Source organism: Montipora capricornis, chromosome 10, assembly GCF_036669925.1.
Source record: "Montipora capricornis isolate CH-2021 chromosome 10, ASM3666992v2, whole genome shotgun sequence".
Lineage (NCBI taxonomy): Eukaryota > Metazoa > Cnidaria > Anthozoa > Scleractinia > Acroporidae > Montipora > Montipora capricornis.
The window spans coordinates 52,912,828-52,932,827 of NC_090892.1; the positions used below are offsets into that span (position 1 = coordinate 52,912,828).

General features: G+C 39.7%; 1 long non-coding RNA gene across 1 annotated transcript in view; it reads left to right on the forward strand.

Annotated features, from left to right (window-relative positions):
• LOC138021959 (uncharacterized) overlaps positions 1-1,952 on the forward strand; it is an 8,696-nt gene extending 6,744 nt beyond the window's left edge. The window contains exon 3 of the long non-coding RNA XR_011126490.1: positions 1,444-1,952. This is a non-coding gene — a long non-coding RNA (uncharacterized lncRNA). The remainder of the gene's footprint in view (positions 1-1,443) is intronic.
• Positions 1,953-20,000: the final 18,048 nt, after the last annotated feature.

Below are 20,000 nucleotides of genomic sequence, written 5' to 3' on the forward strand. Positions count from 1 at the left end.
TAATAATAATAATAAACAACTTTATTTATATAGCGGCTATATCATTAACTGTTCTAGGCGCTTTACAATATCACGAAAAAGGTATTAAAACTATAAAAAATTCAACGAACACGTATATAAGCATAAAAATGAAATGCAAATCTATTTATAAATCTGATGGGCCTTCTGGGCTCGAAGCAGACTTTACCCTTACTTTACCTATTTATAAATGAAGAAAATGCTTGGCGAAATAAATATATCTTTAAATGTTTTTTAAAAGAATTCAAGGAATCGGCATTTCTTGAAGATGTACTTATGCTATTCCATAATACGGTAATCAACAGGCAACCAATGTAAGTCTATTAAGTTCGGTGTTATATTAATATTAGTTAAGTGGTAATGACATGTCTTACATATCTTTTTAATGTGGTCTTCCATATCAACACTGGGATCGAGTATCACTCCAAGACTACGAATGAATAGTTTCACGTCCAACACGAACAGAGTTGTTCGAGAAACGGGCCCCTGGTAACAATTAGAATTGCGTCCAAGTTAGTTTTTGATCATTGTATCCGATATTTAAATGTGGCAAATTTAAAACAACGTGGTAAGAAACAAAATCCAGTCTTTCTGAAAAACTGTAATGAGGTAGAAACCTGTTGTGAGCCATGATTTAAAGTGATTTTAATAAAAATAAGCGCTTTTCACATTAATTATCTATCCAGACCATTCCATCCTCCATGCCATTCCTTACTTTTTTTGTCGGGATCATTTGCGGTCCAAAATGGGGATTATTTGCGTTCCGGGATCATTTGCGGTCCTGGTATCATTTGCGGTACAGTCTGGGGATCATTTGCGGACCCGTACAGTTCTCGTTTTGTTGTGTACCTGGCCTCCAAAGTTGTTTTGTATCGATCGCGAGTCCCAGGATAGGTTTCGTCTGAAGCTATTGTAGTGTGTTCCCATTAGTCTTTTATCCCTGATTTTGTGTTATGAAGTGAAAAAGGTCGTGCGAATAGATACAAGTTTCTCTGATATGCTAATGTCGGGACTGACAAGCATGTTTTGTTTGCCAGATGTTACATGACATAATTTATGATTGACACGGGTTTAGCAGGTCGGTACCAAGGGCCGTATAAAATTGCTGTAATTGCGCTAGGGAGTTAGTTGTTGCAGTCGCGGAAGGAAGAACAGTTAACCAAAAGACTTCTCTTCCCCCAAGAAGTGTCACCAACAGAAGCTTACATTTCTTACAAGTAACCAAATAACTTAACATTCGTAAATTTTGTCTGATTGTTTTGCACACCTTTTTCAAAGAGTCGAGAATTGAAACTAGGAGATTCCACGACGCAATCATAATCTTAGTAGCTTAAAGAGTTTTTAGTAGAATCCTAGTAGCATTTTTTTGCAAGAAAGAAGATAGCCTTGCCAAAATCTCATTTGAAGTATTTTCCTTTATTATAGTATCAGTTCGAACAGACAACTTCAAAGAATCACTTTAAAAAGATGGCGTTTAGTTTCACTGTCATCATTCTGCTGATCGGCTCCTGGTGTATTTTATCGCACGCCTGCGGCCGCACTCCAGGAACTGGAGCTTGTCCGCCAGGTTATACAAGAGATGCACCGAAACAAGTTGAGAAAATTGAAGTGTTTCGTAAGTTATTCAAAGAACCGTACGTCCAAGTACTCTGCGGCCGAGCTGGTGGAATGGGGCCATGTCCGCCAGGTTTTTCAAGAGATGAGCAAAAACAAGTTGAAAAAATTGAAGTGTTTCCTAAGAAATTCAAAGAACAGTACCTTGCACGAAGAAACCAAGCAACTGGAGCCGATGCTGAATGGCCATCTGCTTAACTTCTTAAGGACGACGAATGAGTCACGGAAAAGAATTTGTTTGCATGTTTGAGTCAGCCATGCATAGATTGTAAAGGAATACGGAGCTAGTACTCGAATTAAAAATGGCTTACAAACAAAAAGGATTTCCTGATTCTTTAATCTTTTCTTGAAGGAGCATAATTTTTGCCAATTTTTCATGTCCATTAAAAATGAAAACCTGAATTCGAGCCAAAATCTTCAGCGTGCTGCCTCTAGTTATCATGCCCTCGTTTTCGCTATTTCTTAACAATCATGGAAAATAACAGGAGTTTGTTTTCAAGATGGGCAGTTCTGTTAAAATCTCTATTGTGGAGACCATATTCTTTAACGACGGCCATTTTTCTTCATGCATGCCTGTCCCACGCGAAAAGCTTACAACTCATTTCTGATCTTGCGCGCGTAAGCTCCGGAAAAAGGCTGGGAGAGAATGTTGCGTGTTTTTTCACGCCCTGGTTGCTGCGTTGAATAGGTATGATGAACAATACGCTACCAAGGGAGGACTGATACACCTGGTATGGAGAGAACATTTTGAAAAAAAAGGTGGTCTTCATGCCCGGCATGAAAATTCAATTGACATGCTCAGCATACATGCCAACTCAATTTTTCATGCCCAGCATGAAAACAGGATTTTACATACCCAGCATGGAAATTCAAGTTTACATGCCCAGCATGAATCTCGATTTTATATGCCCTAAATGAAAACTCCATATTAAATGCCCGTCATGAAAAAGTCGGGCGACGTGAGACGAATGAAAACATCAGGTCAGAATTAAAACATGATACTCAACCCAGTTATTCTCAGAACCTATCCTTTCTGTTAGGCGTGTTAGAGCGGTTCACCTGACTGTCGCAAAACAAATACTTATTAGTAATTACTTCGAGCGACACAGCAGATGCAAACAGCACAATGAACCAATCGAAATTCGTAGCAATTCAATGTAACTTGCCCTAAGCGCAGGAATAATCGCTCGTGCAAGTTGTAATTGGTTTTGGTTTTCTTTTTCATTGGTTGATAAACTGGTGCGAGATTTTTAAACCAATCACTAAGCGTAGCGATTGCAATCACTTAATTACTTTCGTCCAACATTTGAAAACTGCTCTTAGACCAATAGACCTAATCGGCTAACTCAATGTTGTACCCAATTCAAACCCTTTGGGAATATATGTTTTGCTCCAGGTATTTCCTTATCATTTGAATATGAATGCTACATTATCATGCAAATACAACACACAAAGAATCTTAATCCCGGGAGATTTTGAATTAGGTACAACATTGAGTTAACCGATGTGGTCTATTGCCTTATCAATCGTGATTTCATATGGTAGAAAAGCACCAAAGAACGGCCTCCTAGTCTAGAAACACATGTCTACCAGCTTACTCTTGTCACAAAATTTTAAAATTAAACTAAATCACACTCAAGCCTGTTCATTCTTGTTTCTTAATTTTAAAAGCCTATTTTATCAACTGCCCGTTTTCCAGCTCTGCGATGTCTCCATGAAGTTGATATCATTGCCAAATTGCTAAAACAGGTTGAAACGTACTGGTTTTGTTTGACTCTCTTTAGGAAAATCGGTGTGGTAATTGCAATCCTTTAGTTAAAGAAATCTATTATTTGTATGTTTCATGCAATGAGCTTAATAAGTTCTTAAGAACCTCCTTGGCCAGCCATTATTATCCATTTCATCAAAACAGAAACGCCCACGACAAACACTTCACTCAGACCATTCAGTTCGGAATTGTGACTTACTGATGAATGAAACTTCTCACAGCAAGGGTCAACAAACCTCATTTTCCTTTCTTGAGTGTTTCGTCTTGTACGTTCTCTACTGATGTACGATCTTCACTGATTAACCTGATTAACAAAATAATTACATGAAATCATTTTCGACCTTTAGATTATACATAGATACGTCAACTAAATCGGTAAAAATGCCATCATAATGCGACACTAAAATATGCAACATTTTGATGTAAATTGAAAACTGACAAGAAAGAATATTCATAAAAAGGACTTACTTTAAACGTGAAATGCCACAGGCGTCTTCACAGCCAAGTTTATAAAAAGTCCGTGAAGTCATTTGGCAAATTGCTCTGAAGCCCTCCTTTAGTTATTTATTCATTTATTTCTCTATTTGTATGTGTGTGTGCCGTATGTATGTGCGTATGTAGGGTAAATTGTCGCTTTAAGTTTATTATCTGCCCAAAGTAAACTGGCTTGGATCCTAGCTCGAATCCTGGCTCGGATCCTAGCTCGAATCCTGGCTCGAAGTCTAGGTATCCTCAAAGTTTATGTGGAAATGTACAAAGTTAAAACTGCAAACACATGGCTGCGAATAAATTACCACGAAACCTGAAATTTCATGGCTAAAATAAAAAATCAAGGATTCATTCATTCACTGTTTTTCAGTTCAGCGTCAATTGCGTCACAACGACCTAAATTTTTTTGCCTTAACAGAAGTCGTTCCCAACATTTGAAAACTCTTACTCAGAGCACCTTCTGATCTTTTTTCCATGGCACTCAAACAAAAATGTACACTAATCAACGAATTATTTTCATTTTTCTTCCTTTTTAAAAATAGTAGGCTTGTTGAAGTCGGTGTAAAAGTAATTGGTGACTTATCTGTAAGAGTACAACTTCAAGGTTCCTTCACTTTAATTTCAAGGAGATGAAATGAAAGCTGTTTAAAATTATTCACTGTTATCCAAGACCAACTACAGAATAATTACATGCTGATCACCGAGGACACATACAAGAACGCGTCAAATGATTTTTAAAGGGGTACTCCACTAACACAGAAAATAATTTGAACAGGAGGAAATCCTGTTTACAATGAAATTGATTGGAACTTCTTCAAAGAAATATTTAAAAAATACTGGAAACTTATAACCCAGACGCAACCATCTTGGACCTCAAAACAGCTTGCGCCCAAATGATGGATAATCAAATAAATTTATAAAAGCTTGATGAGTCCTTTTTATCGGGATTTTTTTTTTCGATCAGAAGCATATAATTTCACATACTTCTCTATAGATATATCATTGGTGTCCAATTATCGGAACGGTAAAGCTGATTGGCCAAGATCAATTTATGTGAACTTTTCTGTTTGTAATTACAGAGGAGCTGCTTTAGAACAGAATTTTATGTGACACTCCACCAATAAAGCACTTCGTTTTGATAAATAACCTCTTTGCAGCTATTGCAGCAAATAAAATATGCAGTTTTGGGGTTCGTGAATCATTAACAGGACACTCTTATTTGGGTCAAACAAACCAAACCACAGTACTTCATAAAGACTCACATCCGGGGTCCCTTAAAATTATTATACGCGCGTGAAATTGCTCATAAAGAGCTGATTTACATGCCCAGTATGCCCCTTTTTAAAAATGAAGTTTAGAGTCACTGTTATCATTCTACTGATCGGCTGCCGGTGTATTACATTGCAAGCGCATGCAAACACTTTGCGTCCACACTGGAGGCATAGTGCCTTCAATTTTTGTCCGCCAGGTTATAAAAGAGAAGCGCATAAGCAAGTTGAAAGAATGGAAGTATTTCGTAAGAAATTCATAGGACCCGCGGCATTACTTGCACGAAGAAACAAGCTACTTCAGCCGACTTTTTACTGAAGCGCCAGCTGCTTAATTAAAGACGACTGAGGAATAAAGTCAGAAAGGAAGCTGCTTGAGCATCGAACAAGCGATAGATTGTAAAGCAAGATAGTATACAGTAATTCGAATAAACAAATATTGTAAAGAGGTGGTCATAGGTCATCGTGGTAGTAAACAAATAATAAATGGTATAATCATTTGTTTCCCGATGTAGTCATTTAGGTTGCAGACCGCGACATTTCCACCGCAGACTGCTATCGTTGACGTAATGATTACTGCGATTCAGGATGGTTAGGGTGTCATCAAAGAAACGTTTCTAGACTTAAGTCTTAGGCTTGTAGGTTACGGATTCAATTGCTTGTTCTTCAAACACCTCCACGTAGTGTTAGCAATAACTACAGCGACCGGGCTTTCCATTGCTGCGCCTTCTTGGTGTTCATAAAAAAATCCGTTATACTGAAAGTATAAAGTCTAAGAGCAGACGGATCTTCGAACAAAGTGCCGGAGCTGTGACTATTTTAGTTACGTGGGATGCCTGTGTCAGCCAATTCTAAATTTTGGTCGAAACGTTTTGCATTGTCGCCATCGTTGTGAAGAAAATTGACATTTATAGTGTTTCACATTGGCCCATTGCCTTTCATTTTTTAAACTTGATGCAATAAGTTGAAAGTGGATGCGCATGCACAAATGTGATTGTATTCTGTACCAATACGCAAAAGTACGCACCATATCTTTTACAAAATGACTACGCAGCGTGATATATATTGGGCAACATCTTACGACAAGTCAGTTGAGGAAAACGTTTAGGATGGGGATCTATCACATATGGTCTAACAGCCGACATTTCTCTAACTCTCTGCCTCCCTGGAGAGGAAACAGGTATTTGAAACTTAGTTTGGGACCTCAGTGCTGTTTAAAGCGATCTGCTGATTGAAATCTGAGGGTGCATTGTCGTGTTTCGACGCTCATAGCGAGGCTCAAGGTATTGTAAATGACGTAGTAAATTGACCAATCAGAAACAGAGTCAAGTTAAACACAGACAAATGTAAGGAGCTCCGCATTAGTTTTACATCAGATTGTGTCTTTCATCCTGTAGTTGTAGGAGAGGAGAGCGTCAAGTTAGTTAAACATGCTAAACTTTTAGGTGTTACCATCTCTGGTGACTTAATATGGAATGCGCACATCACGGAAACTACTAAGAAGGCAGCTAAGAGGCTCTATTTTCTTATTCAACCGAAAAAGAGCACGTGTTTCACAGGAAGATCTATGCCTTTTTTACGCTACATGCGTGCGCTCTGTCATTGACTATGCAGCGCTAGTTTTCCATCACGCGCTACCAGCCTACCTTTCGCAAGAATTGGAACGCGGTCAAGAAGGAGCAATGCGAATCATAAGTCCTGGTATAGAATATCAGCAAGCTTTAGCGCTTATGAGGTTACCAACGGTTGCGGAGCATCACCAAAACATTTGCGTGCGCACGTTTAAAAGCATAATGAGCGACTCGAACCACAAGTTGAAAATAGTTGTTGCCGCCTCTTTATAAGAGCAACTATAATCTAAGGCACGCGCGCACTTTCACTTTGGCGCATTGCAAGACAAATAGAATTAAGAACAGTTTTTCTTAGCCTCATGCAAAATTGTAAACAATTTTTAGGAATCTTAGCTATTATAATTATTACTTTTTATTACAATTATTAGTACAGATTATTACCATTATGTAAATACACAATTTAGCTTTCGCTACAATGTACTTAATAAAGTACCTTCCTACGTACTGGTTCCAGTTTTGTTACCATTGTTTCCCAGCGCATGCCTGAAGTTCCATGGAGCTCCGATATTTGTCATGTGAAAGATACAATGAACAAATTTCAATAACACATATATGCTGTTGTGTTAGATCGTTATGTCGCTCAGTTAAAGTCCAAATTGGCAAAATCTTTCGGTTTTTGTTGTTAATTGGCTTTTTTTTTTCGTCCAAAGTAGCTGACGAGAGGGAAAGGTGTACCCTCTACCATAAATTGAGTGCGCTATGTCGTCCCTTCAGTGTCCGAACATTGCCGAAGCGGCTTATGAAAGTGTTTGTTCGTCGATTGTCGAAACATGGGACAGAATAGAAGCTAGGAGGAGGGTAGGGGTGAAGATGTTAAATGCTACGTCATCAAGGCAGATTGAACGGACGCAGCAGGAATACAAAAATAAAGATAAAGAAGTGAAAAAGAGTGTACGAAAGGACAAGAGGAACTTCATCGAGAATCTGGCTAGCGAGGCAGAGGAAGCAGCAGAGAAGAGAGAATTTGGCACAGTTTACAAGATCACTAAACAGCTTTGTGACAGCAACTCTAACCACAGTATGCAAGTAAAAGACAAGCAGGGGGAGGCGTTAACAACAGAAAGGGAGCAAGCTGCGAGGTGGCTACAGCACTTTGAAGAACTCCTTAATCGGCCAGATCCAGAGGAACCAGCAAATCCACCCTTTGACCAGCCCCCCCAGGCATAGCAAATGTTCGCTCGGAAATCGAAGCCATGAAAAATGGAAAAGCTCCTGCAATTGATTCACTTCAAGCTGAACTGCTGAAAGCGGATATAGTTACATCATCCAGGTTATTGGAGACCTCTTCGGCAAGACTTTGTCTGGGAACAAGAAGTTGTTCCCAAAGACTGGAGCAAAGGTCTTATATTCAAGCTCCCAGAGAAAGGGGATCTCTGTAACTGTGATAATTGGAGGGGAATTACCCTACTTTCTGTGCCAAGCAAGATATTCTGCAGGATACTACTTAAGTACATTGGAAAGGCTATTGATACAACACTCAGAGAAGAACAAGCTGGGTTTAGAAGAGGAAGAGGTTGTATGGACCAGGCCCCAGATGTTTAAACGTTGGATAGCGCTATCCACCAGATAAATCACTATCCAGCGTATAAAAAGTAGGAAAAACCAATTGAATTATCCAGTGGATAGTGATTTATCCGGAGGATAGCGCTATCCATCGTTTGAGCAACTGGGGCCAGATTTTTGCTTTACTCTGGAACGGTCTCTCGAATGGAATACATCTCTTTGCATCAACTTTATTGGTTTTCAGAAAGTATTCGATAGTATACACCGAGAAAGTTCATGGAAGATCCTCCAAGCATATGGAATACCACCTAAGATTATCAACCTTATTAAGATGTTCTACAATAACTTCGAATGCAGTATCATCCTCGGAAACTTCATTACAGAAGCATTTACTGTAAAATCCGGCGTGCGCCAGGGCTGCATACACTCGCCTATCCTCTTCCTTGTTACAATCGACTGGGTGATGCACCAAACAACTTCTGAACGCCCTCGTGGAATACAGTGGACTCTCTTCTCTCACCTTGAAGACCTTGATTTTGCTGACGATATTGCCATCCTTTGCACACCAGCCCATCTTCAGGAGAAATTCGACGATCTTAATATGAATGCCAAGACGATGGGACTGATTATCAGCAAAAAGAAATCCAAAATCATGTGGGTCAACTCTGGGTGCAACAAGGTCATTCAACATTGATGGAGAACTACTAGAACATATTGAACAGTTCACTTATCTCGTGAGTGTGATCAGTACGGATAGCAGTGTCCAGAAGGACATCAAGTACAGGCTTAACAAAGCCAGGTGTGCATTAAGTAGACTAAAAAAGATGTGGAAGTCTAAACAGTATAGCCAAAGACCAAAGTGTGCATCTACAAGAGTAATGTTAAGTCTGTGTTACTGTATGGCTCTGAATGTTGGAGAGTTGTCAAAAGGGACATAAACAAAGTCAGTGCCTTTCACAATTGCTGTCTGCGAAAGATCTGCAATATCTTCTGGCCCAACAAATTTTCCAACAACGACCTCTTCAAGAAGACTGGATGCACCGGTATCGACCTCGACATTAAGAAACGCCGGCTCAGATGGTTGAAACATGTACTACGAATGCAGCAAGACAGGATACCCAAGGCTGCCCTTAGGTGGACGCCTGCAGACGGAAGGAAAAGGGTGAGGCCCAAATCACTTGGAGGAAGACCACTGAGATTAAACTAAGTGAGATGGGTCTGACATGGAGAGAGACTCAGGCAATTGCGAAGGACAAGTCTCGGTGCAGGAGGGACATTGTTGCGGCCCCATGCCCCAATGGGGGCTATAAGGATTCCTGATGATGACGATGGCCCGATTCGGAAGTTTCTTGTATCAAATGTGCCTGCTCATGGCGATGATGGTCCTGATTATGTTCCTCTGCTTGATGAGGTATTTGATGGCCTCGTAAGATGAAGAGGAGATGGCCACTGGAGATGGAGGGGTTGCTACTGACCCTAACCTTGCAGACTTTTCTCTTCCTCATGTGGTTTCAGTGTCCACTGCTCCCATGCTCCGGTGTCTGCTGACTCTTCTCCTGCTCTTGCTGAAGTTTCCGCTGCCCATGTTTCTCCTACGCCTGCTTTTGTTCCTGTTGTCTTGTTGTCAGACGTCGCTCCTGTACCGATTCCTTCCACTCCTGATCCCGTTTCTAGATTTTCCTGTCTGTCCTGTTGCTGTTTCATCTGCGACTGTATCCTCTGACGATGTGCCTACTGAACCTGTATCCGCGGTCTCTTCTGACACTGTTGTTGCTTTAGATCCAACCTTTTGTGAACGCATTAACTCGTGTGTATATGCTTACCTGGATAAATTGGAAGCCTTCAGTTGGAGGATGTCCTACTATACAACTTTCACGCATCGCATAAATTCCAAATTTTGCTTATCCGATGTTAACATTTAAAACTAAGATCTCCCGGGTAAACCTAAGCAAAGGAAATTGACGAGAAACCTCACCATGGATTTTAATGCAGTACTTTTCCACGCTAAACGAAATCGAAAAACAAGAAATGTTGAAGTTGATTTGATATTTCTTTTCCAGGTCTTAGTGAACTCAAAATGGTCTTAAGTCACTCCTTAATACCTTTTCTGAAAACACCGGGTTAATGTAATCTTTAAATTGCTAAGGTTTTCTGTATTGTAGCAAAATGTTTTACCATTTTGCACCATTTTCTTTGTAATTTGGGTTTTTGTCAGAAGATGCCTTTTGAAAATTCGTGCTTTGAGGTTAAGTAAGTTCCCGGAAGTTTGTCTCACCATTCTGTGCGATGCTCCCTGAAACGTAAGTTGTTGCCTTTCTGAATACCCTGGATGAAGGAATGTGGTCTTCCTCGCGAAGGTGTTTTTGTGCATATCTGAACGATTGTTGCTGAATTTGGGCTCAAGTCAAAGAAGAAACTTTTGTCAGATGTTGTCAGTCCCGGTGCCAAGGTTAATCACGACCCATGAAGTGGCACTTTTTCTTAGTGTTACTATGTGTTACAACGACAATGCAAAACATTAAAAAAGGTGTCGATTGACGTCAAAATCGACATCGACCGAAATTTAGAAGTGGCTGCCACAACCCAGAGGGATCCCATTTCCAAATCAGAGCACAGATACTCGCTTTGTAAAATGAGTCTGAAAGTTTCTTACTTCATACTGCTTGGCTGTAGTGCTTTTCTATGATACTCACAAACAAAGTGTTATCAATCCCTATCCTATTTGCAAGGTCACTTTTCAAATTTAATTCCAGTAATGGTGGCTGACTGATTCAATCCTGCAAGCGAATTTCTTACCGACTTCATTCTTCGTCTCCCAGCAGCCGGCGCTTCAGCTCCAGTTGCTTTGTTTCTTCGTTCAAGGTCAAGGTTCTGTTGTATACATTTCTTAGGAAACACTTTAATTCTTTCTGCCGACAAGCTCCAGTTGCTCCAGTGCGGCGGCATTGTATTTGGGCGTGTAATGTAATACACCAGCAGCCGATCAGTAGAATGATAACAGTGACTCTGAACGCCATCTTTACAATGATCATTGAGAGTTATCCTGTATGAGCTGATACTAGCTACAAAAAAGAGAAGTATCGCAAGGACGATTTTCAATTGGCAAGACAATATCTTCCACCTGCCAAATAAAGACTCGCCGCAGTGGGTTATTTCACAACATACCGGGCAAAAAACTACATGGGAGCTACTAAGGGCAAGGCCCTTTTCTTTGTCACTGAAAAGAAAACTTAATGCAACTGACAAAAGGTCTGATTTTAATCGAGTGTCGAAGAAATGTATTGTAAAATTACACAAAAACTTACTCTTAGCTGTGCGAACGTAACCTACTTGGTAACTTGTAAGAAATGTAAGTTTCTATAAGAGAAACTTCTCGGGGGAACAGAAATCAACTCTGACACTCTTTCGGTTGACTCTTCCTTCTTTCGCCACTGCACTATAACAACAACGGCAACCGCGCACCGGTGGCTCAGTTGGTTGAGCACTGGGCTGTCACGCGGGAGGTCGTGAGTTCAACTCCGGCCGGACCAACACTTAGGGTCTTTAAATAACTGTGGAGAAAGTGCTGCCTTTGTAATCACATCTGCAAATGGTTAGACTCTCTAGTCTTCTCGGATAAGAACGATAAGCCCGGACGTCCCGTCTCACAACCCTTCAATGTTCACAATCCTGTGGGACGTAAAAGAACCCGCACACTTGTCGTAAAGAGTAGGGCATGTAGTTCCCGGTGTTGTGGTCTGTGTTCTGTGGTGTATCATGGTTGGGAGGGTTAATGCTCGGAGAAGGCCGTAAGTTAGAAAACTGTAACAGGTTATTACGTCTCCCTCTTTAAATAAAGAGATTGAATTGAAATGAATTGAATTGAATTGAACAACTAACTATTCGCCTTGGCACCCGTGTCAAATTTTGCGTCATGTTACACCTGGGAAAGAAAACACTTGCGCGTTCCCTACCGAATATTCTTGATTAGCAAATCTTTCTTCAAGCTTGTATCGATTTGAGCGACCTTTGACACTTCGGTTTTTACAGCACAAAATCACGAATGTAAAACTGTAAGAAACACGCTAAAAAAAGTCTATCTGAGGACATGACTTAAGAAAACAACATACGAAACTGCCACAGAACAAAAAATAAACCGAAAGACTAAAAAGGAGTGACGAGCTCAAATTACAGCCTAACTTACAGTCAGTTGAGTTTCCATAGTAATTAAGAATATGCTACTTAAAAGGCAGAACAAAGGACTAGTACCAATTCAAGTGTACCGCTGGATGCGATAACTTGTGGTGTTCATAAAAACACAATCAAACCTATGCAAATAATCTTCCATTCCTTACTAAAAACTCGGTTGTCTGGAATACCAAACACCTTTCTTCCCAACACCTATTCCACACTAAATTCACCATAGAAGAAAATATTCATGGATCATGGCTGTAACAGTGACAGTGGAACAAGTGCCGGCCGCTTCACAAAATAGAGTGTATTTCAATTTTTTAGTTCTTCAGTATTATGGTGTTATCAATACGAATTTAACATTTGTTTCATAACCCAGAATTCATGTACGAGAACCTCCTAAAACGTGAGACGTACAAGATAATAGCAGGCATTCGTACCCTGACAAGTCGCTCATCACCAACCTTAATAAGAAGCAAGGAGCTCTCACCTTTTAGAAGAAAGTTTCTTGCGATAGGCATATAAAGAGCCAATGGACTTAAAGGTACTCCAAAAGGATCCTTTTGAGATTCGCAGGCCAGTTTCTTTGTTTTCTTTTATTATTTTAATAAATGCTTTTGATGTCGTTTTTATTAAGTAAGATATTTCAGAATACGGCGATTCTATTTGTTTCTAACATTGTGCCAATGGAATCAGTCGCACTTGTGCAATTCCGCTGCTCAAATTTTGTTAAGTTCTGCAACACCCTCAATAATTCTTGTCAAGAAGTTCTAGAATCAAGTTCTTCAAGTGCCTAAGCTGATGAAGACCGAAAAAGGCGTGATTCTGGAACCGAAACGTTTTCAAGCATATACTTTATAAGCCTACGTTGTCCGTCCTATGACCCTCTTAACCCATACATGCAGATGGGGGGTGGGGTGGGGGGTGAGTTGGGTGGGGTAGGCAAATGACAGCTCGCTTTTTGTTTCTAAAAAGAGTGAACTGTGACTTATCATCACTTGCATTATGAAAAACCGAACAACCTTCTCCATTTGAGACAGCGTTTGTGTAAACGCTGCCCAAACCCGTGTGGTTCCTTCCTTTCCGTTAGGCACAGACCTTGTCGATTCTGGAAGAATTCTCACTTGAGTAAATAAATACGAGTTATCCTGAGAAACACATATTGAGATAGTGACACTAAGCAGAAACAAATTTATCATTTATCACAACTCAGAGTGACTTAAGTCGTGACGGTCTCTGTTGTGACTTAAAGCGGTTATCAGTCACACGCCCCCCTCAACGACATTTTTTTATAGTTCGAAATTAAAATTTAGGTGGACGTCAATCAAATGTTTCCATGACGAATTTAACTGCCGCCAAGAGAGCAGGACTATTGTCATGGAAACACTTGATTGATCTAAATTTTAGTTTCGAAATATAAAAAAAATGACGTTGAGGGGCGCATGTGACTGATAACCGCTGTAACTGAACAGTTTTTGACAACATCAACAGATATTAACCATAAGTTCCACGGGAGGGGTTTTCTCGAAATGAAAATCACGAGCATAAATATAAAAATCCTTTCGTGCAGGGCATTTGAACGCTTCTAGAACTGGTTCGGTAAGAATATGTGCCGAGGGGTTCTTCCGGTTCTTGTTGTATACTTTCACCAGGAATATAGTATCGTCCCGATTAGCTACAACTGGGTCTCAAGGGATGTGCTAATTAAGGGCCGAGCGTAAGTCAGTCCGTCTTCGAAACTAATCATGTGTGATCCAATATAGAATATGTAGTGTAGTCATTATGTCATCGATGTGGTACGTACTTGTGCTCGTTGGTGAGGAATAAATGGCTCTCGCGCATGCGCATCTGCTGAACTATGAAAACAGTTTTTAAACTTCATTACATTATTTTTCAGAAATGTGACACAAAGACATGCTTTCGTTATGAAACGAGCTGAAGAAAAGGATCAATCACCCTGTGGACGAGATCGTATTTCCTTAAAAAAAAACCCGGCTCATGGTCCCTAGGATGCTCAATGCGTCAATTGAATAAAAGAAAGCTAGTTTACCACTGTAAAATACTATAAAAATGATTTTTTTTTTCTTGACAGCAACGATAACAATGCAAAAGAAAACAAACGAGTCGATTGGTGTCAAAATCCACAGAAATTTTGCATTGGTTGCCACAGGCATCCCACGAAAATGGAAATAGTTTCTGTTGCAGAAAACAAAAATGGTTGCTGTCGCACACTTCTTGGTTGTGGTGTATCTCTAGGGTAGAGTCACAACAAAATTGTTACATACTCTTACCCTACTCAGGGCCCTATTTCAATGCAAGTAGTTCTACAAAATCAGGGTTGTCACAGTTTTTCATTTATTTCAGAAATGTTTCACAAAATTACTTCACAATCTATGGCTGACTAATTCCGCGAGAAACTTTCTCTCCGGCTTCATTCTTCGTCTCCCAACAGCTGGCGCTTCAGCAAAGGATAGGCTCTAGCTGCTTTGTTTCTTCGTGCAAGGTACGGTTCGGTGAATCTCTTACGAAACAATACCATTCTTTCAACTTGTTTCGGCGCTTCTCTTTTAAAACCTGGTGGACAAGGTCCCAAGCCTCCAGCGCGACCGCAAAGCTTTTGCGCTTGCAAGGTAATAGACCAGCAGCCGATCAGTAAAATGATAACAGCGGCTCCGAACGCCATCTTTACAATGATCGTTTGAAGTTATTCTGTCCGAACTGACACTATTAAAATAGAAACACTTCAAGTAAGATTTTGGCAAGACTATCTTTCATCTACCAAATAAGCATTCGCCTAAATGGTTTATTTCCTGTCACACCGAGCGAGAATTGCTTTTTGCTAACTGAGTCTTTTTTGTTAGTCATGTTCATTTTGTCATTTTCACTTTTTCATGCTTTTTTTCCTAGTGTTGTGGTCAAGATGCAAAAATACTATCAGCTAGCCAAATCTTCTATGTCATGACTATTCATGACTATATTGGTATCACACCAACTAAGGCAACCAGATTATCCGTAATTTTCAAACGGGTCCATATTCCACGCGAAGGAGATTATTTGACAATTAAGGCATGTCCTTCGAACTACAGGCTAATTGTAGAGAAAAAGGTTGCAATGAGCCAGCCATTTATTTTTAGCACAAATAAAGTCTCTTCTTAATGAGATTTATGTAAAAACTCCCTCGTTCAGTCTCCTACTCTCTGGACTTTTTAAGGACGGTGCCTACTATTGTTATTGCGTATACGTTCTACGCATCTCGAGATACTCGGGTTTCCTATCGGTGATGCTTACTAATACAGGGATATTTTTGCGCGGTTTAAAATTATGCAGAGAAAGTAGATCTTTGTAAGTACAATTGGTATCCAAAAAGACAACTGGGGTTAACCGTGCATTTTTCAGAGATAATTAAGCTTCAATTTGAGAAAGAACATAATACCATACATGGCTTTGTATTTTAAAGCTTTTTACATACATTGTTCATGAATTATCTTTGAAAAATTCGTGGTTACCCCCAATTTTCTTTTTCGATTTCAATAACACTTGTTAAGATCTACATTTCCCGCATAATCGTAAACCGGGGCAAAAATACCTTTGAATTAGTAGGCACCGTCTTTAAGACTCTTTATTCGGTTACCTCTAATAAATGTGAGCTTCTGTTGGAAAAACGTCTCGAGGGAAGAGAAATCGGACACTCTTTCGGTTGAGTGTTTTTCTTCCGCAATTGTACTTTAGCTGACGGCAAGCACGACATTATGCACGACAACAAGAGCAACAACCAACTCGCACTCGTTGATACTCTTTGAAACCGATCTGTCAAGACCTTGTTTATCATATGTCATATATAACACCTGGGACCGGTTCCTGAAGGGTGAAATAACTGTATTCCAGGGATAAATGTGTCTTATTCGGGCACATTTATCCATGGAATAGAGTTATTACACCTTTCAGGAACCAGCCCCTGGCAAACAAAACACCGTGGCGCGGTCCCTACATTAGCATTTGTAGTTCTTCGAACTTTTTAGGCACGTTTCAGTTATCAAGGTTTGCGGAGCACAAGATAAAATCAGGAAGATAAAAACTATAAGGAACACATTAAAATAATACTCAACACAAAACAACATTCAAAGACCGCCACAGAACAAAACGAGAACAAAAGACTGAGAAAAAGACTGACGATCTTTAATGCGATAGTTCGTGTCACCGGAATTCAAGAAATCGCTCTGAAAATACAGAACAATAGCACCAATTGTACCGCTAGATACATTAAAGACTGACCCAATTGAACTCTAAATAAAGAATCTTTGTCGGCTCACCAAATTAAACGCTTCCTTTTCTTAAAAGCAATTTAAACGCGGCTAATTAAAAACCGGGTTGACTGATATACCAAACACATTTTCTCAAGTACGCGTTTCATGATAGCAAAAATGTTCATTGATCATAGCTGTTAGAGTGATAGTACTGACAACCAGCCTTCATTATAGGTCGTGGAAGAAAGGGGTGGTGGGGGACGAATCGAATGGGCACCAGCCTGAAAGATATAAACTGCTACGGACCGTGAGCAGAAGTCGACTGAGTGTGGATAAATGCGAGCTTGCTTTTTTAGGCTAGAAAAGTGAACTTTGACTAATCTGAACCTATGTGAGGACAACGAATATTAAAAAAACACTAGTCAGTGCCGAAATAGTAATTTCAAATCAAACCATAGCTCTTCAGTACACTGCACCATGTCGATAATTTCTCAATGAAAATTCATGAACAAACAATGACAGAATTTAAACTACTTGTGATTTCTCTCGTCGTTGACTCCAAAAACTAAATTCAATGTTAATTTGCTAGCATTGCGCCGAAAACTGCTAGAGTGCTCCAAGCAGCCTGGATTACAGACGGCAAAGAGCCACGATTACAATGTGCCTTAAGCGTCACCTTAAGCGAAACTCACCTTGGTATGTAAGGGTTCGACCTTGTGTATAAATGGTAGATAAAACATTCATTCGGTGTTTTCTTATACTGGAAAAAAGTGATTGAATTGAAGCTTAAGTTAGTTTTTTTGTTTGTTTAACTACGGAAAACCGACGAAAACTTAAGTTTTCTTTAATTATTTACGATATTACAAACTTAGTGTTGATTGGTCTTTTCAAGATATTGCTTTCTTTTCATGATGGAAAGCCGTCGGGGAAGAAAAACTTAATTTGATCGAAATATGACCTGTGTTGCGATCAAAGATTCGTTTCCTTATCGTTGTTGTCGTGGGAAATGTGAAACGAAAGAAAAGGTCTTGAATAAGAGAAAGGCAATAAGTGGAAAGTGTGGCTAGGATTTAAGTGTCATTAACTGTTTCAAATACTGATTAAAATGCTTTTTTCTATTTCGTAATATTTGTGATAAACAGCAATGAATTGAAGAACAAAAAGTAAATATATAGTATTTGAAGGTTATTTCCACTTGTTTTCGTCAACTTCTAACTGCCAATATGCCAAGAAACTGACACAAGCTCTAGCCAGTAATTTAAGACTGAGCGGAGATGGCTAGCTTGTGATTCTCTTCAAAAAAGTATTGCAGTACTTCAACCATGAATTTCCTCGAACGGTATTGGTTTCGCAATGTATCACCTATTGATTTAAAATTTAACTAGACTCATGGAAACCAAGATTACACAGAGGTGATTTAACTACTCGCACCGGAATCCAAGGAAAATCCTTGGAAGATTAAAGCGATAATCCGTAGAAGTGTTGAGCCGAGTATTTAACACCTCAAGTCGATGCTCTAAAAAACGTTTCAAAAGCTTCCGATACTGTCACGAATAATTGATGGCTGGTTCTGAGGCCCAGAGTGGATCCCGCGGACAATTCCTTTCCGTAGATTTTCTTCTGCCGTATGTACCCTAGGTGTCGTCATCAAGCAGCAGAAGACCAAAATATTTTTGTCCTCATGAAAAAACCTTTGCTACGAGTTTTTTGGATCAGAGGTGGCAAGAGATTTATTTGAAGTCGAGTTATCCGAAGGATTTTCCAAATTGTGTTAGCCAGCCTAACTTGAGCAAGTCTAAAGTCTAAAGACTAAAGTCTAAATCTGTTGACAAATTACACAATATTCAGAAAGGGGTACTTAGATTAATATGCTATGATTGATAATACCTTTCAGTGATTACTAGGCCGGTGGGAGCGCCTTAACAGATGTACATATAATTTGTATTTAGAGTCGTCTATCGGTCTTTGTAGACAGGCCTATGATTCTACAACCCTACATTATAACTATCACAAAATTCAGTCCAGTTTCTTCTCATAAAATTCCGAGAAACTGTCTAATATAACTGATCAGAAATCTTGTTCCATTTATATTAATACATGTTCCACTGTGTTGTACTGGCAGTATGAGGGCTGAAAGCGATATTGGTGAATCGTGTTAACTAAAGTATACGCTTCCGCTTCGGTTTTATTAGTAACTTGAAAGACAAAATACTAAAATTTGCCCCACCCTGTCCGTAGAAGCCACATATGGTTGTGGATTCCAAATTATACATCACTGGCTATATCAGGCTAAGCAAAAACAACAAAACAAATTTCCATGGAGTATAAAATTTCGCGGATAGAATGTTTCACAAATTAAATTGGAACCCGCTTAAGTCATTTTCCTCCCCATCACAAGAAAGAGAAATGACTCATCTCAAAACGTCTCCAGTGCGAAGACAAATTTTCCAAAAGGTTTCAAGGAATCAAGGATATTTAATAACATTTCATTTCTTGCCTACAGGTCTTGAAAATGTGTCAAGCTTAGGTTTTACAGCAGCTCTCTGAGCACACTTCTGCATAACTATGCCCCACTGATAATGGCTGCGGTTCCATTAGGGAGTTAACGCCATTGTTAAATCAAGTTCTATTGTTCAGTGTTCCCCTAGAGATTCAAGACACCAGAGAGTTGACAGTAAAGTACTATCAACACTTGTATTAGACTTTGTATCTCTCAAGTGTGACGGCAACCAATATTAGCGGAGGCGCACTAATTGGGGTCACTATACAAAAATCAAGTCTAATAAAATCATTTCATATCAACTCGTAGCTTTTTTTTTAAGAGAGGGGAAAACCGGAGTACCTGGAGAAAAATCTCTCGGAACAGAGTAGAGAACCAACAAACTCAATCGACATATGACGCCGAGTCTGGGTCTGGGAATCGAACCCCGAGCTACATTGATGGAGGCAATTGCTCTCACCATTGCGGCCTCCCTGATGAATCCTGACAAGGGTGAAACAGCTTTCCAAGGCTAACCCCAGAAATGCACGGCCCCTTTGGCTAATCAACGTGCTTTACTATCCTCCGTGTATACGGGACCGCAATGCGCGCGGCATTCAAAACTGTGCTATCCTGTAAATTCTTTTCCCTTCCACCGGAAACGATGCATTTCTGTGCGTAAACGAAATTGTTGTCGATCTACCCTATCGAAAGGACGCCAACAAAGTCTTGTTTAGCGAAGTTAACACAAATAAATAAATTATCAATACAGTTTTGACGCCTTCTTACACTTGATTCCAAAATACGTAAAAAGCA